This window comes from Mustela nigripes, chromosome 13, assembly GCF_022355385.1.
Source record: "Mustela nigripes isolate SB6536 chromosome 13, MUSNIG.SB6536, whole genome shotgun sequence".
Taxonomy (NCBI): domain Eukaryota; kingdom Metazoa; phylum Chordata; class Mammalia; order Carnivora; family Mustelidae; genus Mustela; species Mustela nigripes.
This window is the reverse complement of record NC_081569.1, coordinates 101,699,067-101,723,008: the sequence shown is the minus strand read 5'-3', so window position 1 is coordinate 101,723,008 and position 23,942 is coordinate 101,699,067. Positions and strand designations below refer to the sequence as shown.

At 41.2% G+C, this 23,942-nt stretch overlaps 1 protein-coding gene across 1 annotated transcript in view; it reads right to left on the bottom strand.

Annotated features, from left to right (window-relative positions):
• Positions 1-5,195, bottom strand: part of FBXO34 (F-box protein 34) — an 80,559-nt gene extending 75,364 nt beyond the window's left edge. The window contains exon 1 of the mRNA XM_059373259.1: positions 5,061-5,195. The gene's annotated coding sequence lies outside the window, so the exon portion shown is untranslated. The remainder of the gene's footprint in view (positions 1-5,060) is intronic.
• Positions 5,196-23,942: the final 18,747 nt, after the last annotated feature.

Sequence of the window (23,942 nt, the reverse complement as noted above, 5' to 3'; positions counted from 1 at the left end):
CTTGTGATAAATAAATAAAATCTTAAAAAAAAAAAAAAAAAGATTCTCACTCATTCTCTGCCTGCACCCTCCGCCCCTGCTCATGCACTCTTAAAGAAAAAAAACAAAAAACAAAAATTGGGGCACCTGGGTGGCTCAGTGGGTTAAGCCTCTGCCTTTGGCCTAGGTCATGATCTCAGGGTCCTGGGATCAAGCACCACATCAGGCTCTCTGCTCAGCAAGGAGCCTGCTTCCCCTTCTCTCTTTGCCTGCCTCTCTGACTACTTGTGGTCTAAATCTTTAAAAAAAAAAAAAAAAATTCAGTAAACAAATAGTTCAGGATGGGCACACTTAAGTATTTGGGGGTAAAAATACAACTAAACAGAAGATGGACTGATGAAAGGACAGAGGTAGAAAGAGGCAGGGTAGGATGGGTGGGTAAGTAAGTACATATGGCAAAATATGAATTATAAATTATAGAATCTATAAATTATAGAATCAACTGTTCAACACATTCTTGCCACTTTTCTGTGATTAAAATTTTTCATAATAAAATGTCAGGGAAGGGTCACCTGGGTGTTCAGTCATTAAGTGTCCACCTTAGGCTCAGGTGATGATCCCAGGGTCCCTGGATCAAGCCCTGCTGAGCAGGGAGCCTGCTTTTCTTCCCTCTGCCACTCTCCCTGCTTGTGTTCTCTCACTTGCTCACTCTAATAAATAAATAAGATCTTTAAAAAAATAAAAATAAAGTGGAAATGAAGGCTGCGAGATGCTCATATATTTTGCAGTTTTGTCAAGGACAGGAATGAAAACAAAAGACAAAGGAACAACCTTAGAGAATAAAGAAAACATATATGCATGCTTCAGAGTGGGAAGTCTGGATTCTACCCTTTCACTCTAGCTCTAATTTTAGACTGCCTACACAGACTAGTTCTGGCCTTGAGTGCTCGTTCTTTACTGAAACAAAGTGCTCACTCACTAAGTTCCGTTCATTTTAGAATAATCAAAATCCGTGGCATCTAGACCCTTTGCCTGTATAACAATCTGTTCCCATTCTTTTCACCTGAGTTTCTAAAAACCTTTTTTTTTTTTTAAAGATTTTATTTGACAGAGGGGGAGACACAGCGAGAGAGGGAACACAAGCAGGGGTAATGGGAGAGGGAAAAACAGGCTTCCTGCGGAGCAGGGAGCCCTATGCGGGGCTAAATCCTAGAACCCTGGGATCATGACCTCAGTTGAAGGCAGATGCTTAACAACTGAGCCACCCAGCCACCCCCTAAATACCTCCTTAGACTGACCTTTAGATGAGACCTTTGGCCAACCTAGCATAACGTTAATGGTTCACCTTCTTGGCCCAATTCTGGCTCCTCAAACCCATGGCCCTCCATGGCAAAGGAATATTAAAACAAGGTCAAGAACCCTTGCAGCAAGGACAAAATGGCATGTCACAGTCCCTGGCTAAGTACCTGGTACAGAGGTACTCAAAAAATGTCTGTTAGATGGATGAAACCCACGCCTCATGATAATATTTAATCTCACATATTAATGCTTAGTTTCATATTTGTACCCACATTGTCCTGAGGGTGGGAAATGTATGTGCTAGGATTCTGAAGCTGAATATTTAAAAGGAGAAGATCTGGAGTTTCCTCTGTGGAGAGAGCTAACTAGAAGATGGAGTTGGAAATGACAGGTTGATAAACTCTTTCAGCTAATGTTAAGAGACACCTACATTTTAATCATTAGTACTCTCCTAGATAATACAATACATTCATCAGCTTCAAAATACCATAAACATCACCTAAAGAGAAGTTCAATTATACAAAGACAAAGAATGGCAGGAATTCAATTTCCAGATAACTTAAATGCATTTGGAGTTAATTTGCTCTGTCTTGTTGTTGTTTCCAAAGGACTGTAGATTATGCATTTACTGAATTTTGCCTTTGTCACACATGACTTAACAAGGAAGGCATTCATTATACCATAGTAGCATCCCTCAAGTATCTGGTTCTAAACAGCTGCAAATTTTGGAAGGTAACACGAAATCATGTCTCTAACTATTAGTATGTTCTCCCCCAACAAATATTAAAACAAGATTACTAGATTACTAGATTAACCAAACTGTCCAAATTAAACTGAGCATAAATTTAAGTTTAGAAAATAATGTAAAAATTTTGCATAGGAAAAAAGAAATTTTGCACAGGAATTTAAATTAATAGAATTTCCAAAGAACTTGGAAATTTCAAAAAATACAGCACTTTCATTCCTCATATTTGCTTTACCTGTCTGAAAGATGCCATAGACACTAATGAATGATTTAGTCCTTTCAAATGCAGTAACCGAATATGATAATGAAACATTTTAAAATAATAATAAACCCAATTTCAAATAAATTCCCATTTATAAGAAGTAAAAGCTACTTCCTAGACATCCTGCCAAAGATGGAAACAAGCTGTAAAAAAATGTTTCAGAAGAATTATGGCTCGTTAAGTAGTTATAAAACTGTATACATAAGTTGGCTTTTAAAAACCTGTTATTGTTCCTCAGTCACATCAGAATACACTAAAGACATTATTCTCCACCTATTATCTCATTTTCCATTAGGGAAAAAAAAATTCATAACTACTAAACACAATAGAGGGGAAAAAAGCACTGCCAGGGAGTGGTTATTTTATTATCATCATTTATATGTCTTTCAACTCACATTTAGTTGGACTTTCATCCCTTCCCATATACACAAGTACATTTAATTTACACAGAGCCGCATAGCCTGCCCCAGAAAGGTTATTTGGAAAAGACACAAGCAAGTGTCCTTCTGAACCTCCTTCAATTTCATTACATAGTATCTTGCCATGATCCTTTCCTCTTGGAGTAGGCTGACTAAAGCCCTCACTATCAGCAGTTTTGCCTTAACTCTGTAACTATCAGTTATGAGGATCCAAACACTCAAATTTTGTCTTCAGAGCCTTCAAACAACATATTAACATATAATTCCTAATTTCTTAAAAGAAAAAAATATCAACTTTCAGTGGTACACACAATGCTGTCAAATTTCCAAGGTATAGTGAGTGAGGATCAAAATGAGATTTAAAAGAAAGCCTTCGGGGCGCTTGGGTGTCTCAGTCAGTTAAAGCCTCTGCCTTCAGCTCAGATCATGATCTCAGGGTCCTGGGATCAAGCCCCGCATCTTCCTCCTCTCTCTCTGCCTGCCTCTCTGCCTACTTATGATCTCTGTCAAATAAATAAAATCTTAAAAAAAAAAAAAAAGAAAGAAAGAAAGAAAGCCTTCTTTGGTGAACTTTCAGTCAAATCAAACAGTAATTAATGAGGGTAAATTTTTGCTTTCATTTCCTGTGTCAATGGACACAGCATAACTTCCACCAGCATGCTGGTGCAAAATACATAGAGACAATCTCTTATCGATCACTTTTAAAGAGCAAATGGAGAAGAGGAAGTATTAGCAATGAAAAACTACCACTTCAAGTCAAAGTCAACAAGGAAGGACTGAGGACTCCTACCCAAACTTCCTGCTAACCACCCTAAATTGTAATTATGTTTCAATTTTAAGGCAACTACCTTTCAAACTAGATTCTATTTAAATGATCCTACAGAGAGGAAAAAATTATATTGATATGTTGAAATACCTGAAAAGGGTTAGTAATGGCAAGCGACTCACAGTATTCACAGACAAGGAACTTTAATGAAATTGTTAGTTTCATATTTGAAAGCAATAAACACAAAATTTTAGTTACTTGTCCAGACAAGCCATCCTGGGATATGTTATTGTCATAGCCCAGTGTTAGTAGGAAAGCAAGAAAACGGCTTGTTGAGTTAAAACCATAGGAAACCCTCAATTATCCATGATAGCACAGGACAAACCCAACTTAATCAATTAAATCATCAGGTAATGGCTACTTAAAAATAATACTGGATTAATCAAATCTCCCTCCCGGCTCCTCCGCAACAGAAAAAGTTCATTTAGGATCTGCTCCCCCTTTTCCCAGCCACTCTAACAAAAATGCAAACAAGCAGATACCGGATATAATTCCAAGCTAAAGAGAGAGAGGCGAACTGAATTATCAGCACTCCAACTGGTTCCATTTTTAAAGCAATTCCAATCACAAACCATCAAACTCTAAGTTCAGCTTTCTGAAAGGCAGTTGCACACTCAACCCCCGCCCCCCAACCTCCGGACTTAGATTTTTCTATATCAAATGTGTCTTATATTGAACTGTACCAACAATACTTGCTTGAAATGATGTTAAAGAACTTGACAACTATTACAACTATGAAATGTTGGTATCGAACCACTTTTGATTCAAATCCACGGCGATTCCAGGCGTCGACAGAAGACTGAACTTCCTTCTTCTCCTCTCCCGGTCTTCCCCGCCCTTCCGCGCGCCAAGGTCCAAGCCCGGGCCTGCTGTGACATCACAGCCCATCTCTTGGAAACCTCTGACGTCACAGACACGAGGACCCAGAGCACTATGACCTCATGGCTGACTGGGGCCAACCCGCAGTCGACTCGCGCCTGCTCCGAGGCCAGAGAAGCTCCCGAGCCCCCGTCCGGCCCAATCCCGGAGGAAGGTTAAGGGCAGGCGTCAGCTCACCTGCGCCGGGGCGGAACCGACAGGGTGGCTAGCCCAGGCGGGCGCGACCGGGCGACGCGACCCCCACCCAGAGCCCGACTTTCCCACCCGCCACGGGTCACGGAGGTTGAGAGAGCAGGTCCAGCGCCTCCTCACGGCCTATCCGTGATCTCCGGGGCTTCAGCCTGGACCGGGGACCCGGCTGTCGCCCGCCGGCCCGCTCGACCTTCCGTGGCCCGTGGGGGCGTTCAGCGCCCGGCCAGAGCGCTGGCTGAGGCCGGCCCGGGAGAAGGCGCGGGCCGCTCGGCCCCTGCCCCAGACGCGCCCGAGCGCGCCGCGAGCCCGGGACCCGCGGGCGGCGCCCCCGCCCCCACCCGCCCCGCGCCCCGGGAGCGCAGGCAGGCGGGAGGGGGCGGGGAGCGGCCACCGTGGCCGCCGCCGCAGGACCCCGACCGCGCTGCCCTCACGCCACGCCCCACCGCGGCCCCAACCCACCTGCGCTCCTGCCCCGGCCGGGGCCTGGCCCGGGGCTGCACACCCCGATGCGGCGGCGGCAGCTGCAGGCCTGGCTCGCTCCCCACCGCTGAGGCGGACCGAGCGCCCAGCACGGCGCGGCAGAGCCCAACGCTCGCCCCGAAACCCATTTGTTTGGCTAAAACGGCGTGACGTCACGCGCCGGCCCAATCGACGGTTGGCCAGGGGAGGGGCCTCCGTACCGGGGGAGGGTTGCAGCGACTCCTGCCGGGCATTCTGCGGTACTTCGGACGCTGGGGACAGAAAGACTGAGGGACTTAAAAACGGTGAAGTACTGCGGGCCCCCAAGTGGTGGAGAAGAGCGAAAGCTCGGGGACGTGCTGTAGCGAAAGGAATCAAACCCGCTGGCGAGCCAGAAAGGTAGCAATGGCCAGTGTTCAGTCTGCAGCCAGGACCAGTTTATTAGAACTCTTGGGTGGATCTGGAGCTACAAATGGTACTAAATGCTATTAGATATCCTCGTAGACTCGGGTTCCAATTTTAGTTCTGCTACCAGCTTGGAAGGCTGGATTTCATCATGGCAGGACTACCGCACATAGATAAACTTTTGAGATTGACAACCTCAAAATGTGGTCTGTAGAAGCTCACGAAATTATAAAGGAATATATAGAATAGGTAATAATAAATTAATTTAGTACTTTCAAATCGGAGTGCCAGTGAGGAAACTTTTTATACCCAGGCTTTAAAATGATCATTGCCTTGGGATGCCTGGGTAGCTCAGTGGATTAAAGCCTCTGCCTTCAGCTCAGGTTATGATCCCAGGGTCCTGGGATTGAGCCCCGCATAGGGCTCTTTGCTCGGCGGCGAGCCTGCTTCCCCCCTCTCTCTCTGCCTGCCTCTCTGCCTACTTGTGATCTCTGTCTGTCAAATAAATAAAATCATTTTTTAAAAAATGATCATTGCCTTCATTGTAAAAATAATTTTAACTGCATAGTAGAACATGAGGACAACAACAAAACACACACACACACACACACAAAAAGAACATGAAGACAATAAAGAAAAATTCCTTTCATATAAACATGGCCACTCTCAGCATCTGGTGTATCTTCTCTTAGACTTTTTGTCCTGTGTGTATTTATTTTACAATGTTATCATAAAGTGCACACAATTTGGGGGGTCCTCTTTTTTCACATGTATAAGTGTTTTTCATATTTTATGTAAGCTTCATAAGCATTTTAACAGCTGAATAAAATTAATTGACCATGAAAAATTTACTGAATTCTCTATTCTTGGACATAACTTATTCCCCTCTCTTTGCCATTACAAAGAAATCACAAGACATTCATAAATGTAGATTTTTTAAGATTAATGTCAGAAATGGAATCATTAGGTAAAAGTTTATCCATACATTTATAGTTACTTAAAAAATGATTTTTTAAAGGTTGTACCAAGTTATACTTAAACTAGTGGCTTTGATTTGAGCCAGCCCTTTAAAAAGTAGTTTTGTAAAATATGAAATAAAAAATAAAAAAGTAGTTTCGTCCAATTATAAAACTACTCTGATAAAATACATATGTATAAAATCTTAAATATCAGGACGCCTGCATGGCTCAGTGGGTTAAGCCACCGCCTTTGGTTCAGGTCATGATCTCAGGGTCCTGGGATCTAGTACTGCATCAGGCTCCTTGCTTGGCAGGGCGAGTGCTTCTCTCTCTGCCTTTGCCTACCACTCTGCCTGCTTGTGTGCTCTCTCTCTCTCTCTCTCTGACAAATAAATAAAAATCTTTTAAAAAAACCTTAAGTATCAAAAAAAAATTTTAAGAGAATAAAGAAAACAAATATTTTCCCATAATCTCACCTCCAAGAAATAATCATTTAATTTCTTCACCTAGGCCTTTATCTGTAAAATAATTTTTTTAAGATTTTTATTTATTTATTTGACAGAGAACACAGGTAGGCAGAGAGACAGGCAGAGAGAGGGGAAGCAGGCTCCCGACCCAGCAAAGAGTCCCACGCAGGACTCAATCCCAGGACCCTGAGATCGTGACCCAAGCCGAAGGCAGAGGCCCAACCCACTGAGCCACCCAGGCATCCCTGTACAAATAATTTTTTTAAAAATTGGGAAGGAATCATACTGTAATATTGACATCAAACTTAATGTCTGATTTAATATCCGATCAGTATTAGCTTAATATATCATGATCATTTGAAACTACTCTGTGTTATATTTGACCTGAGCTGAAGGCAGCGGCTTAACCCACTGAGCCACCCAGGCGCCCTCTGTGTTATATTTGATTCAAAGTTCTAAAATGTAAATCCATCCTTTCAGGCTCATCGCAAATACTGTCCTGTTTAAACATTTTGCTTCCTTGGAGGAATCAAAAAAATTGATTTCCTTCAATTTTTGTTAGATCTGTTAGATTCTTTTTTTTTTATTTTTTATAAACATATATTTTTATCCCCAGGGGTACAGGTCTGTGAATCGCCAGGTTTACACACTTCACAGCACTCTAAGCTGCTAGAGGACAAAGATTATATCCTCATTCCAAAAAAGATCTTGTACTTGATATGGTTTCATGTTTAATGAGTAATTATAATATGTTAATCTGTACTTTTCTCATGATGGTAGATAAGTATGATCACCACTTTATAATAGTATTTACTACAGCTAATTAATACCCAACATTTATTGCATTGACAATGTTTGATCCATACTATTCTGTGTATTACATACATTCTTTTGTTTAATCTGAAAAACACCTCTCTGAGGTTTCATATTACAGATGAGGAGGCCAGGGTTGGAAAACTTAAACCATTTGCCCAGGATTGTAGGTGGCATAGAGCCAAATTTAGTAAAGACTCCAGCATTTTCACCATGTCACTGTACTGTTTGGGGGAATTTCAGATGAGTTAAAAACAATGAAATGACAAAGCATTACAGAGAGATCATCAAACTAAAATGACAATGGTTTGTATGTGGAGAGCACACCTTCATTTTCAAAAGTCCTATTAGAGACTCTGTGGTCTAATTTCTCAAACTGTCTGTGGTTAATAACCAGTTTGCTTTTTTTCTTAATACACTGTGAACTGTTTTGAAAATATAATAAAACTACTAAAAAATGAAAATTAAAAAAGACAAAATAAAAGCCCAAATTCTTTATTATTAAACTCAGCACATGGAAAATTACTCTGTCAAATTGCCAGTAAAATTTCTAAAACTCTTATTTTCCATTTCTGTTCTTCAAAGTTTTGTTGTTATTGTTGTTGTTTTTTCAGTATGTCCATAACTAGCATGGAGCTCAACATGGGGCTGGAACTCGAAACCCTGAGATCAAGACCTGAGCTGAGATCAAGAGTCAGACATTTAACTGACTGAGCCATCCAGGCACCCATTCTTAATTTCTGTTCTTTTTTTTTTTTTTTAAAGATTTTATTTATTTATTTGTTTGACAGACAGGTATGACAAGTAGGCAGAAAGGCAGGCAGAGAGAGGAAGGGAAGCAGGCTCCCGACTGAGCAGATAGCCCGAATGCGGGGCTCGATCCCAGGACCCTGGGATCATGACCTGAGCCAAAGGCAGAGGCTTTAACCCACTGAGCCACCCGGCACCCCCTTAATTTCTGTTCTTATCACAGACTCATCCTAAAGCTGGCCAGTGGGCCACACTTCGTATAGGACTAGTTTGGGGGAAATAAGATTAAGTGAGAGGGCAGTGAAACCATTTTAGGCTAGTTGCTCCCTTGATTCTCTTTCTCCATTTACACAGTGGGAATGATCCCCAAAAACACAGCTACCAGAGCCAGTGCAGTCCATCAGGTGACAGACCCTATGATACACTCTCCTAAGGGAGCTCCCCAAAAAAGGCAACAGTGTGGCACGGTGAGGCCACAGTGAGTGATAAGAAGCTGAAAGAGGAACAAGATGAAGTTGGCCTGAGATGGCAGAGTGGCAGAAAAGTCCTAAATATATGTTTTATACAACTTTGTTTATTCTAGCAATGATTAAAACAATTATCTCAAGCCATCAAACATATTAAATCAAATGGGGCTGTTTGTAGCCCCATTTGGTTTCGTTGTTTTTGGTTTCATTATTTGGTTTTATTTGGTTTCATTATTCCTCTCTGCTCAGATAAAAAAAAACAAAAAACAAAACAAAATAAAACTCAGAACCTTCCACCCATTCCTTAACAAGCTCACTCTTACCTCTAAAAGAAAAACATCTCCCTCCATTCCCCCAAACTCTTCATCCTTAACCAAATCTACAGCCTCCACTGCAGTAAAAAAGAAAGCCAGAGACAGACTCCATTAGACTTTGCTTCTAGGTCCATCTTCACTATAGAACTAGGTCACTTTCCCTACCTACTTAACTGTATTATTATGAAGTTTAAATTAGAAAAAAGAAGGTTGTCTGGGTGGCTCAGTGGTTAGGCATCTGACCTTTGATTTCAGCTCAGGTCATGGCTTCAGGGTCGTGAGATCAAGCCCAGTGTCGGGTTCCATGCTAGGCATGCAACTTGCTTAAGATTCTCTCTCTCCGTCTCTTCCTCTACCCTACCCCTTTCCCCTACTCCCATTCTCTCTCCCTCGCTCTCTGTCAAAAAAAAGAAAAAAAAGGGAAAGTGCTTTCAAGTTCACCAAGTTAAGGCATGCACTTAAACAGGCCTAAGGAAAAGTCACTGGAGCATGCTTAAAGCTCTGAGCCCATATGCATGTATGAGGCATGGAGGTGGTACCGGGAAGCTGGGCAGAGGCTACTCAGTCATGAGAGATGACTTCATTCATGATACACTGAAGAACAACTAAGGAAAAACAGAAGAACAAAGGCAGCAAACTGCCAACAGATGAATGTATCTCACAATTGAGTTGTAGATTGTGAGAGATATACATAAAGTTGAATATTGAAATCAGAAAACCCTATTACTTATCCTTTTTGGGGGGGGTCTGTGGCCCCATGAAAATCTGATAAAAGCTAAAAACCAAGAGACTCTTTATGGGGCGGAGCTGAGGGGGAGACGTATTGATAGATACACAGATAATTTTTTAAATAATTTTAATTTCTCCAAAAAAGTCCTTTAAAATAGCTTACTTTATGATGCCCTGCATGCTTATGAAAGGAAGTAAAAGAAATGCAGGGTGGTGACTGACAGTCTCCTCCAGTGAAATGCCATGGCAAAACCCAGTCAAGGTCCCAAGTTCTCCTCCCCCTGTACTATTGCCCTTAGAAGCTCTCCTTGTTTTCAGTACCCTTGACATTTCAGATGACGGTTTCTATAACACCAACCCTATGGTCCACAGCAATTTCTGTGTATCCCACTTCCTGAAGCATATAAAAGAGGCAATTCCCCCGCCAAACTCTTCATATTCTGATCATCATAATTAACACGTGGGTAGATTTGATACCCGGCCATAAGGGATTCCAAGTCCCTTCTTAACGTTTGACTTTTTACTAGAAATCTATACATAAACAGTATATTCTAGATGCTCCTCTATTTAAACTCCATGTAGTCCGTAGAATCCAAGTCATGCAGTTCAGCAAGAGACAATGAAAGCATTTTGTTAGCTCTATCAAATCAGGCAATCTCTGTTCCATCTCGAGGACTTTGGGCCTGCTAGTCCCTCAGCCTAGAAGGTTCTTCTCCTCTCTCTGCAATTGCTTAGCCCTGACACAATCTTAGGTATTGGCTTGAAGTCTCCACAGAGCACTGGAAACACTGGAATTTATATTCAGGAGGGTCTTGAGGGAAAGAAGGAGGTAAGCTGGGGAATCATGTCCCTATCAAGTCTAATTTTTCCTTAGATTTTATTTTCCTTTGGGGTGACATGAGGAAGTGGGTAGAGCCTCTTCAAACCAGGATGTCCCTAGCCATCCTTTCAAAAATCGTGTTACACAATTTACACTATTTTTTTAATAATTATTATTATAATCCCCTGCAGGCGGGCAGCTTCAAAAGAATGGAGACTGGACTTTATTCATTACCGTATTCTAATGCTAAGCCCAGTGTCTGACAGAAGTTACTCAATAAGTAATGGTTCAATGATCTCTTTTAAATCCTAGAACTAATTTTCTGCAAGGACAGCAGTGATCTATATTAAGAATGGTTTAATTCCAGCAGTTATGAGAGCTAGAAGACGTTTTTGAAAGTGGGGCAGAAAAAAATAGAGTATCTCACTGCTCCTAGAAGAGTTTTCCTAGTGAAATTTTCCCCAGGAGATGTTCTCTCTGTAGCCAGTGGAGTAAGACCAAAAGTCTTATATCCAGATAAGGCCATAGACCTATAGCCTGAAGCCACTCATGTGGGAACATCAGGTCTAAAGCTAGAGGGCGGGGCTTCTGAGAGAACAAGGAGGTCTAAACTCTGCTTGGGAGATTGAAAGCCGAATAACAATGTTGCCTTAAGAAAGAGAAAGGGGGGGGGATCACAAAAAGAGAATGAAGGTTTGCATATCCCACAAATTATTATAGCACAGAAGAAATTAAACCTAGCCAAGAATTATACTACATTCCAAGTACAAAAACACAACAGGCAAAAGGAAAACAATTCATCACACACACACACAGCATCCCCAAGTCCATCAGTTCTTCTGGCTGACCTTAGCATAAAATCAGAACTCCTTCCTACACCCCATTATATAATCAGACATGTCCCCTCCCTCAATCTCTCTCCATTCTCCCCATTTTCTTGGCTGAGATGTTGCTTCCTCAGCTTTCTAACTATGGTATTTCAGCTTTGTCACTTTCCTTCATAGTGCTTATGCCTGATGAAAGGTACTTATTAGGGGTGCCTGGGTGGCTCAGTGGGTTAAGCCTCTGCCTTTGGCTCAGGTCATGATCATCAAGCCCTGAATCAGGCTCTCTGCTCAGCGGGGAGCCTGCTTCCCTTCCTCTCTGCCTGCCTCTCTGCCTACTTGTGATCTCTGTCTGTCAGATAAATAAAATCTTAAAAAAAAGGTACTCAATAGATGGCTGTTGAATTAATCAAAATATTCATACTATTTCTCCCCAAACAATTAACTCAGGATGCAAGTGTTTAACATCAGTGGATGACAAAAATTACAAGAGTAGAAAGTCTTACACATCATAAACAGGACCTGAGTTAAGGGAGAATCGAAGGTAGTGCTTCAAGAACAGAACCAAAAGTAAGAACGTCAGAGACCTATAGAACCCAACCAACCTACCAGTCACGATTTGGGTGCTTCAACACACACTATCCTTGATTATATTTTCTAGATTACCAATTGGTTATAAGGATATTTGTATTATCTCTTGGCATTTAGACAGGAACGAGCATTCTCTGGGTAATACCAGATAACTCATCCTTCTATCTTTCATATTTTCAATAAGTCCTTGATCTGTTTGTTGAAAAATGGCAAGAAAGGAAAAGGGTGGGGTAGGGTGTCCCTGACCTCTGACTACCTCTCAAATAACAATTCCCTTTTTCTTCTTTGTTAACAGAATCCTGATCTCAGGCCTTCTCTGTGCTTCAGGGGAAGAGAGCCCAGACTCATGGAGTGAATTATGATTGACCTAAACCAGTAGTTCTCAATAGGGTGATTGATGACTTTTTTTCCCAGGGTACATTCAGCAACATCTGGAGACGTTGCTGATTGTCACATCTTGGGAGAAATGCTATTGGATCTAGTAGGAAAAGACCAGAGGTGCTCCTCAATATCCCATAATATACAGTTCAGCTGGTCCCCCCACAACAAAGAATTATTTGTTCCAAAACGCCAATAGTGCCAAGGTTCAGAGACCTTGCTTTAAGGTAATCAGTGTGGTCCCAATCTCCTTCTCAGGGATTGGTTCAGACATAGGGGTGTGATGCAAATCTAGCTAATAAAATGCAATGAGAAATCGACTGATCTACTTCTGGAAAGGTTTTTCTTACCATTAAAGGAAGATACTCATTTTCTGTTGCAATGCATTACTTTCCTAAGTAGAACCATATTTACCAAGAATGGGACAGAGAAACATACAAAAAGAAAGAGTCCCTTCTGTGCGGCTAGATGTCATTATGTCTGTGTGCAGTGTCTAGAACTACAGTTTGTCTGGGGACCATGAGAGTTGTTAGCTGAAGAGAGCATAAGAGAATGGCCAAGCAGAAAGGTATAAGTAACCCACATCCTTGAGGTCATCACTGCACCTCTGACTTACCCTTGAGTCCCCTTGTTATGTAAGATAATCAATGTTGTAACCATCTAAGTCATTTATTTTATAGGAAAGTAACTGAAAACATCATTCACTATACATGCACACATATAAATTTGGCGAGCCTGTATAGGAAATAAAATGGGCAGGTGAAGACATTAACCTACTTCTTTGGGAACAAGCTTTACAATAGTCTGTTATAAAATAATTTTATTTTACCATGCTCTCAGAGTAATCAAACTAATGATATCAGAAGTAAATAAAAATCAGTGGGAACAAAATCTTTGTCAATGAATATATTTGAATTCTTTAAATAAAGGAAGAGAATTTTTATGACACCTTGAAATCTTTAAGAAAATGACATTTTCCAACCACTGAAATTTAAGTTGAGGGAGCTTGTCTTCCTAGGACTAGCCAGTCTGTCCTTATTCTTCCTAAGTTCTATATACCTAATTCACAGGCTCCTGCTATAGCAGAGGAGAGACAGCCAGGCTAAAATAACCTAGTTATATCAGCTTTGCTAACCTGGTCCAGGGGATCGATTTTTGCTCAGAATTGAGTTTCTTAAGAAAGCCAGTAAGTTTTTCTGCAGTTTTATGATTTGCTGACATTTTCTACCAAGTATAGCTATGCTTTTCATGCCCAGTCTTGCTCTGAAATACCAAAGATGCTTATCAAAAAGTACAGAGCTCAGTTACCAGCATTTCCTTGCAAAAATCATTTATCATTTAAGTAGTGTATTCAAACTGGATTTTCCCTGGAAATGTGTACAGTGGTTGGGCTTCTTTTGAATGCCCACCGCATGCTTTCTGTCCCTCCACTCTATAGTTTACTGTTGCTCTAACGGAATCCCACTGATTTCTCACCATACCTCCCCTCTTGCCGCCTTCTGAGACTGCTGAGCTATGTGTAATTTTTGTGTGTATGCGTGCCTCCAGCAAGACACCTCCGGCAAGATCTGAAAAGTAATACATGTATGTATTGTTAAAGTACATTGGGACACCTGGTGGTTTAGGCAGTTAAGTAGCTGCTTTTGGCTCAGGTCATGATCCCAGGGTCCTGGGATCAAGCTCCACAGAGCTCTCCCTGCTCAGTGGAGAGCCTGCTTCTCCCTCTGCCCCTCCCCCCTACTCATGCTCTCTCTCTCTCTCTCATGCTCGCTCTCTCTCAAATAAATTCTCCTTTTAAAAAAATAAATTAAACCTGTTTTGTCCTTTTTCTTGATGTCCCTCCCCTCAACAAAGCCAGCGTGTGCCTTCAAGGTGGCAGAGTGATGACCCTGTAAAAGGAAGGGGCATCTGACTGTTCCTCCTTGTTCAGAGCTACTCTAAAGTCTGCATTTCCACACTCTGATTCCAAGCTCCTTAAGGCTTCATTGCTCCCACGGCTTTTACCATATGTTGCTTTTGCTGTTGCTACACCTCTCTAGCTTTTGTAGGCATTCCTTCTCTCCTCTCTGTGCCTCCTCCTCCTCCCATATATCTTGACTTTCTTAGCAAACAGCTTGACTTTGACAGGCATCACTAGCTGAAGATCACGGACTCCTCTCGGTGAGGCTCTCCTGATCCTCACGTACTCCCACTCAAGCCTCCACATCCTGAGTGCAGGTCTGAGCCCTCTCCCCTTAAGTCATTTCCTGCATTCTCTGCTACTCAGAGGCTACTTTCACATGGCAGCGTGCATTGCCTTTTTTTTTACATTTCTAGGCTCAGCGAGGCTCTCAGCCTCCACTATGAATAAAACCCACGTGTGATCCATACATGTGGTAACAGTTAAGTTCACTAAACACGTCTCAAACATGTCCTCACTGTGTTTTTACATATGTTATTGTCATTTCTGATTCCCAATCTCCTGCTTTGAGAAGGAAGTTGTGCTCTGATAATAGAAGCCCTGTTGGAACATCACAGAAAAAGAGATGTTTTTCAGGCTCCAAAATTATCGGCTGAGGCTTCCTTCCTTCAAAAAGCTACACCATAAAATGAATGAAATTGGTCATTTTCATATTTTATGCTTCCACGCTTGTTCTTATACATGGGTAGCTATCAAGCTGTCCAGAGAAGAGGTGAACACCATAGTCCACACAAACAGGTTATCCACCTACCACAATATCATCAGAATATTGTAATATTCTTCCCTAAAAGTAAACAGAATTACTCACCCCCATCGCATATCATCTCATGGTACTTTGCTGCACTTTTGCTATTAAATTGACATTTTATTTTTAAAGATTTTATTCATTTGAGAGAGAGCTTGAACAGGGGCAGTGGTAGCAGGAGAGAGACAAGCGGACTCCCCGCTGAATGCAGAGCCGGAAGAGGGGCTCCATTCCAGGACCCTGAGATCATGACTGGAGCCAAAGTTAGATGCGTAACAGTGAGTCACCAGGCATCCCTACTTTATTTTTTAAAGATTTTGTTTTTAAGTAATTTCTACACCCAACATGGGGCTCGAACTCACAGTCTCGAGATCAAAAGTCACATGTTCCTTTGGGTGCCTGGGTGGTAAAGTTGGTTAAAAATCTGACTCTTGGTTTCAGCTTAGGTTGTGATCTCAGTCATGAGAATGAGTCCCACATTGGCTGGCTCTGTGCTCAGTGGGGAGTCTGCTTAAAGACTCTTCTCCCTCTCCCATAACCCCTACCCCTGCTCTTGCTGTTTCTCTCTCAAATAAATATATCTTTAAAAAATAAAAAAAGTTTCACCTACTGAACCAGCCAGCCATCTCGCACTTTAGATATTTTAATGTGATTTATATACAGACCTTACTTTCTTTCTTTGTGAGCTCTTTAAGGACCCATGCTAAAGATTTAGTGAATCAGAGAATAGATGATCTCTGAGAAGAGTTTGTGACTATGTCAAAACATTCAGAGGGAAAGTTACCTTTTCATCAAGTGCAATGATATTTGAATGACCAAACTTGTCAACTTTAATAAGTGAAACTAATTTAAAGCACATGACACTCTCCAACAGTCACAGCTCTGTGATCCTTTTATGAGTTGTTTAGAACTAGTCTTTGTGGCCGGGATGCTGTTGGAATGGATCTTGCTGGTCTTTCCAAAGGCTCACATGAAATGACTTACAGGTTCTCTCTAGAGACCTTGATGGCCCACGTTAACACATTCGACCTTATCCTGGACTGGACTGCAATTTGGCACACCGATGTCTGAGATAAATGATGTGAATCTTCTAGAAAATTACTAAATTGCATTAATGAATTTGTGGTTGGTTCCATACCCTCCAGATCTGTACACAAAGAAGGCACAGAAATATATGGCTAAACTGTTACAGAGCAGTACCACTCAATGACCCACCGCAGTGGAGAATGCTAGGAGCCAAGGCATACATATAGAGAAACCAACATGATTCCATTATGTGTCTTTAATGGAGCTGTGGCAAAGCCATTGTCTTTGGTCACCACATCAAGTACCCACTTCTGGACCCCTATGCTTCATATAAATTCCAAATATGTTGTTCCTCTCTGTTTACTCAGCAAAGCTCTAAACAAAAAGCTGAATAATAATTCAAACATTTTATTTTGCCTAGATATAAAAATCTTATGAGAAAAAGAAGTCCCGCCACTTATTTCAAATGAGTTAGTGCCAGAGACCTATGTCAAAAGCAGCATCCAATCTAAAGAGACCATTCTGTGATCATTATTAAGTACCCCATGGCAAGAAGAGCTAGTAACACCCAAATATACTCAGGAGGGATTTCCAGCTATGAAATGCCTGTAGCTCTGTGCCAGACAGTCTATAATCTTTTTTACTTACTGTTGTTTACTGCCTGGGGGGAGAGAAGCCCCAGAAGATAAGAACTCAGAACTTAATGAGGTTGATTTATTTTTCCTTGAATCACTATGAAGGTCACATCTAAAGGTCTCTTCCATAATAAACAGATCAAAGTCTGATTGAAAGTATTTACAGGCAGTGGTTCTGAAGCTTGGCACACATTAAAATTATTTAGAAAGCTTTTGAACAGTTGGATGTCTAGGTACTAGCCCAGACCCACTGAATCGTAGTCTCTGGGAAGAGGACCCGAGGCATTTGTGATCTTGTTGCACAGGGAAGGTTAAGAATTACTGCCCTAGAGCCAGGGATATGTTGGTAAACTGACTCTTGGGGATGAGGTTGAATTACTCCTGGAGCTCTGACTAGCTAGTGTGTGTGCCTTTGTTGTGGCTCAAATACTCCCACCAAAGCCAAGTTTAGCTAATGTGGAGCTAATGGGAAGAGGTGTGTGCAGTCAGCTCTCAGGAGCTTCTGGGTGCCCATTCCAGCACCACCTTTGGGGTGAGGAAGTTATAGTGAAGGGGTAAGAAAGCAATACATTATATTCCTAGTCTTTTTACACATCACAGATTCAATTCCTCAGAGAATATAAGGAAAAACTAACATCAATGATTTGTTTATCATTCATCAGCTTTCGCTTGCTCCACTGTTCTTAAAAACCAAAATTTATTTTAAAATATCAGTCTCATAAATAGAATTATTATTTTTTTCTACTTTACTAATAATACTTAAAATTAGCTCATTTTTGAAATAAAAATTTACTTAGACATATCAGTCTTATAACGAGAGTAACTTCAGTGTTCGGTATATAGAAATAAACTTTGAGTTTATTGCTGGTCTCTGGTTGTGACCACTGTCAGAAGAATACATGTTACGGGAGACTTTTCAAACAGAAACAGCTGAAATATTATCCTAATATCCTCTAGAAATAGAAGAGAAAGAAAAAAATTCACTTGTAAAAGTCATTTTTAAATAAACTACATTTAAAAAACACTATCCTTTGAATTATAATCCTACTGAGCTTATATCTGAGCAATTGTATAATCACTGAACATATAGCAGAGAAGATAAATGAGCGAAAATTCAAAATCACTTAACTAGCAACACAAAACATGATACATTATCTAGAAATCAAAGAAGATGGAAATAGTTTACTAACAAGATACACACCTTTTTTTAGAGGGGTAGGGGCAGAGGAAAGGGGAAAGAGAGACTGTTAAGTAGACTCCCTGCCTAGTGCAAGCCAGATGTGGCACTCAATCTCACAACACTGAGGTCATGACCTTAATTGAAATCAAGAGTCAGAGGCTTAACCAAAGGAGCCTCAGAGGTGCCACAACAAGGTTCGCACCTTATGTAGTATGTGTTTAGAAAAGCTATCTAAGAATTATACTCCTATTAAGTTTCATTCAAGCTACTGTTTAATCAAGTAAACAACAAAACCAAAAGAGGGAAAAAGTTTATTTTGTTTTCTTTAAAGATTTTATTTATTTATGTATTTGAGAGCAAGGGAGAGAGAGTGAGAGCATATGTACAAGCCAGGAAAGGAGCAGAGGAGGAGGGGGTGGGAGGGGGGCAAGAATCAAGCAGATTCAAACTGAGCAGGGAGCCCTAGGCAGATGGGATCTCACAACCTTGAGATCATGACCTGAACTGAAACCAAGAGTTGGATGCCCAACCAACTGAGTCACCCAGGTGTCCCCAAAAAAGTTTATTTTAGAAGATAAAACATCATGTGTTTCTGATTTATTTTACTGAACTTATTAATAAAAACAAAAACACTGGACTACTAACTATGCAACTAATTTTCAAGATCACATTTAAAAAATCTATAACTGTCATACATTATCCCAAGAATTTATAATCCTATCAAGTTTCCATTTGAGTCACTGTATAATCACTTAAAAGAAAAAAAATCTGATTTACTGTAGTTGAGTGAAAAAAAGCACCATGCTGTAGTCTTGGGTCTTCAGAAGTAGGGTTAAGGAATGGAGGTTCATTTCAGAAGGTGATTCACATTGTTTTTAGGCTACATGGACAAGAGACTGAGTCTAGCCTTGTTGCCAACAGAAGATGTCCTGGGGTCAGAAGTCCCTAGGAGGAGGGTAGAAGGGATTCCTGAGAACCTTCAGCCTCACTTTCCAGAATAAGGGGAAAAGCGGGGAGCCTACTTCACAAGAATTTCCCTCTGTCCCTTCTACAACAACCCACCCCTAACAGGAGGATAAGAGAGAAATTACCTGGGTCAGAGTCTCCCAGTTCAGGTAGATACTGAACAACAATAAAAAAGATCTTGAGCTTCTGTCAGTGTGAGGAGTACGAGGACAAGGTCTGTCTTTCTCCTTTAAGGGATCTGTGTTGATGGAATTGATCTGATGGAAGGATCCTTTTTCTGGAATCCTGACTCCATGAGAATGGCATCAAGTCCATATAGAACTTGGAACCGTGGATCTCCACAACATCACAAATGGTTCTTCTTCCTAAGGAATCTGGTCATCAAAAGGATTCCCTAGTGATCTCAGGCCTCTCCAAACATCTCATTTGGAATGTAAGGAACATAAGGATTTTCCCCCAAATTTCTCAATGCATATATTTCTCTTCTTATATTATCAAGGTTTAATCTCTGCCAGCTGAGCTCTCAACAACCATTAGTATGAGCCTTTCTTTCATGGGGAAGTAAACTAGCTTTTGTAAATCAGAAATTCTCTTGAATTTTTCTGGAAGAATTTTTGTTTCTATTTTATAGGTGTTCCACTCTCCATACTCATGGGTGATCTTCACATCTCTGTTTTAAAAGGTTCTCCTCTATCTTCACAGGGTAAATTCTCTCCACATTGGTTATTTGGTGAAAATTTATTTCATTTTCTTGATGCAACTCAGGAAGAAATTTCTGCCAGAGCTCTGACCTCTCCCTTTCAGTATTTTTTTTCCCCCCTAAATGCAATGACACTCATTTGGAGACTTCTAATATGATCTTTCAATGCATTAATTATCCCCTTTAGTTAATTTAGTGACATTTGGGGTTTTTTTTCCTTGAGAGATTTTAAATAAATATTTGACTCAGCTGTTTCAATTCATTTCTTCATTCATCTTCTCCTTTCATTCATCTTCTAGGAGGTGGTCATTTTCTAATGCAGTCACTATATCCAGATTCAAGTTCCCACCATCTCTGCTCTCTTCTCCAAGAAGGGCAGCCCCATGTCCCATCTTCAGCACATACTCACCAGAGGCTTGCTGCAACGTTCTTTACGATTTAGCGCCTGTCCCATGTGCACTTGAGCATTTTCTGACTTTTTTTTTCTGTTGGATTCATTTGGTTACTCTCCCTTCTATTCTTCAGGGGTTTTTGTGAGTACAGTTTTAAGCTTCCCCGAATATCAGATCTCTCATTCAACGCATCTTTTAGTGTTTCTGAAGTTGATTTTCACTCTTGTCATGTATTTTGAAGGCTGTTTTGGTTTTAGCTACTTGCAATCTTATGTGTTCTGATGCATCTTCTAAAGAATGAATCTTATAATGTCAATCATCAGCTTGACTTCTTTTAAACAGTTTTTTCTTCATTTAGTTCCTTTCTCAGAATCTTTATTTTAAGCCCAAGAAGAGAGATGGAAATTTTCAGCCCTTTATTAGTGGTCTCCATTTTTTATATTTCTGATTATTTTTCCTCAAATGTGACATCCTTCAAAGTTGATTCAAGGCCTCTAAATCCTTTTTTTTTTCTTTTCCTGAATTATAAAGGATATTATAGGGACAAATGATAAAATTTCATGGAGTCTCAGGAGTAGGTAGTATTATCAATGTTAATTTCTTGATTTTGAAGGTGATATCTGGATTATGTAGTAGAATGTCCTCCATATACCCCCTAAGTATTTGTGGGTGTGGGGCAACAGGTTAAGAACTTGCTCCTAGAAAGACAACTATCATATGATCTCCCTGATATGAGGAAGTGGAGATGCAACATGGGGGGTTAAGGGGGTAGGAAAAGAATAAATTAAACAAGATGGGATTGGGAAGGAGACAAACCATAAGTGACTCTTAATCTCACAAAACAAACTGAGGGTTGCTGGGGGGAGGGGGGTTAGGAGAAGGGGGGTGGGGTTATGGACATTGGGGAAGGTATGTGCTATGGTGAATGCTGTGAAGTGTGTAAACCTGGAAATTCACAGACCTGTACCCCTGGGGCTAATAATATATTATATGTTTATAAAAAATAAAAATTTAAAAAAAAAAGAACTTACTCCTAAATAGTTCAAGATCAAATGTTATCTGCATTGTACTTGCAACTTCTCTGTAGTTTAAAGATTTTTTTTAATTAATAAACTTTGTTTTCTAGATCAGTTTTAGGTTCACAGCAAAATCAAACAGAAAGTACAGAAAGCTCCTATATAGCCCATGCTCTCACACATATACAACAGCCTCATTATTAACATGGAACGCCAAAGTGATACATTTATTACAAGTGATAAACTTCCATGGACCTATCACCCAGAGTCCATAGTTCACTCAGGGTTCACTCTTGATGTTATACGTTCTATGGGTTTTGACAAAGTATAATAACATGTATCCACCATTGTAGTATATACAGAATACATAGCTCTAAAATCCTCTGTGCTCCACCTATCCATCCCTCCCCCCAGTCCCTAGCAATCACTGATCTCGTCATTGTATCCACAGTTTTGCCTTTTCCAGAATGTCCTGTGGCTGAAATCATACAGCACGTAGCCTTTTCTATTCTTACTGAACCAAGCTAAGCTTGTCAAAAACTTGGTTTATCTTCCTACAGAAGGGCACAAACTCCAGTGGCCAATTCTTTTTCTTTATCTAAAGTAAGCTTTTATTTTTTTTTAAAGATTTTATCTATTCATTTGACAGAGATCACAAGCAGGCAGAGAGACAGGCAGAGAGAGAGGGGGAAGCAGGCTCCCTGCTGAGCAGAGAGCCCAATGCAGGGCTCGATCCCAGGACACTGGGATCATGACCTGAACCGAAGGCAGAGACTTTAACCCACTGAGCCACCCAGGTGCCCCTAAAGTTAAATTTTAATAGTTAAAAATATGACTATGAATATAAATACATCATTTCCCACAACAATCCATGAAGATCTGGGTCTGATCTGCTGTCTCCTGTCTGTGCTGCCACCACTTGGCCAGTGTCTCCAGGACCAATATAACATGGAGCATCATGGCTATTACTTTGACCCCTTCAGGATGCTGAGACTCTGGGGCACCTGGGTGGCTCAGTTAGTTAAGCCTCTGCCTTCCGCTCAGGTCATGATCCCAGGGTCCTAGGATAGAGCCCTGAATCAGGCTTCCTGCTTGGCGGGGAGACTGCTTCTTCCTCTCCTTCCTGCTTGTGCTCTCTCTCTTGCTATCTCTGTCACTATGTCTAACTCTCAAATAAATAAATGAAATTTTATTTAAAGAAAAAAATATGCCAGGCCACTGCTGGGAGGACAGGGAACACTGGTGAGCATACAGCCCAGAACCAAATAGTTGTTAGCAACAGGCACAGACCTCAGTGGAGGTGGGGAAGGGAGACCGTAAGACACTGGTCAATCATGCTCCCTTTCTTAAATAAATATTTAATTCTGAGAACCTAGAGGCCTTGTCCTGCCCACAAAGGTCACTAAAAACCATTCTCAGCTCCCCTCATGGTTTATACCTGATTGGCCTCTGCATGTGTGTGGCAGTGGGGGTGGGTAGGGGTGGGTGGGGGAGAGAAGGGATACTATAGGGGTTACTGAACCCACAATGGGTTTCAACTTAACTTTGTTAACTTTACCTTTAAAAACTAAGGAAGAAGCAAGTGGTATTTTCAAGGTCTTCACATTTCAAGACTGTGCAGTCCACCTGTGAGCAAGGAATGTATGACATTCAAACTACTCCTGCACATAGTGGTGAAATGTTGGATAACACAGAGGCCCTTCAAGGTGCTGTTATTCAGAATGAGAATCTTAGGGGATGTTGGGTGCTGGATGGAGCCTTCCTCCCTGTGGCAGGAGTATTGGGCCATGTGAACATCTCTTCAACGTAGAGCCTGGTCCTTGAGCATAGCGGGTGCGTGGGGAATGCTGGCCTTGTCCAGCTGAATCTTGTTGACAATTAAACTGTGAGTCAGTTGGGAATTGGCTGATTTTTTTTTAAAGGGAGGCAATGAGTAGGTCTGCTGACCTCAGATGCCTTTGTTCACATGTCTCAAGGTTACCTAGGGGTCAGCTGATCTGGGCAGGGCTACTGATCTTGCCTAGATTTGCTCATGTGCTTTGGGGTCAGCTGATGTAGACTGAGCTGGGTTAGACAAGCTCAAAGTATCGAAGGGTCAGCTGGGAATCAGCTGATGAAGATTGGACCCAGTTGTGCACTAGCTCTCCCTATCCATCTCTCATCTTCCTCCCATGACAGCAGAAAAGCTCAGTCATGTCATCCCTTGGCAATGGGAGAGGCACAAGAGACCTTTTACATTTTATAAAGTTTGCCTTGGCTATTAGATGTCCACAACTGCCTTGATGGCCTTCTCTTTTCTTCCTATGAAGTTCTCATCCTCAGAGAGACAAAAGGCTGTTTGGAACTGGGACATAGAGTAAGAGCAGATACAGATGCTCTTTTCTTCTGTTTCTCTGGTTCACTCACAAGCTCCAACCATAGCATCTTTGCCAGGATCTGCACCTGCAAAATATATACTCTAAATTCTCCCTCTTCCCCTCCATTCTGAAAGTCTTAAATCTGATGAGCATAATCCATATCACATGTCTGCACCCTAACCAGAAGGAAAGCTGAGGAAGGGAAATGGTTCTACATGGGGAAGGCAGGATTTCCTCCGTGAAGAACTACAATTATGGGGAGAGAATGCTCAGAAAATTTTGAACAGCCATGAATGATGGATACTCATTACAGTTCCCATACTTGTGTCACATGACCTGGCTATTCAGGCATAACTTATCATCTATTACGGAGCATATTAAAAATAGG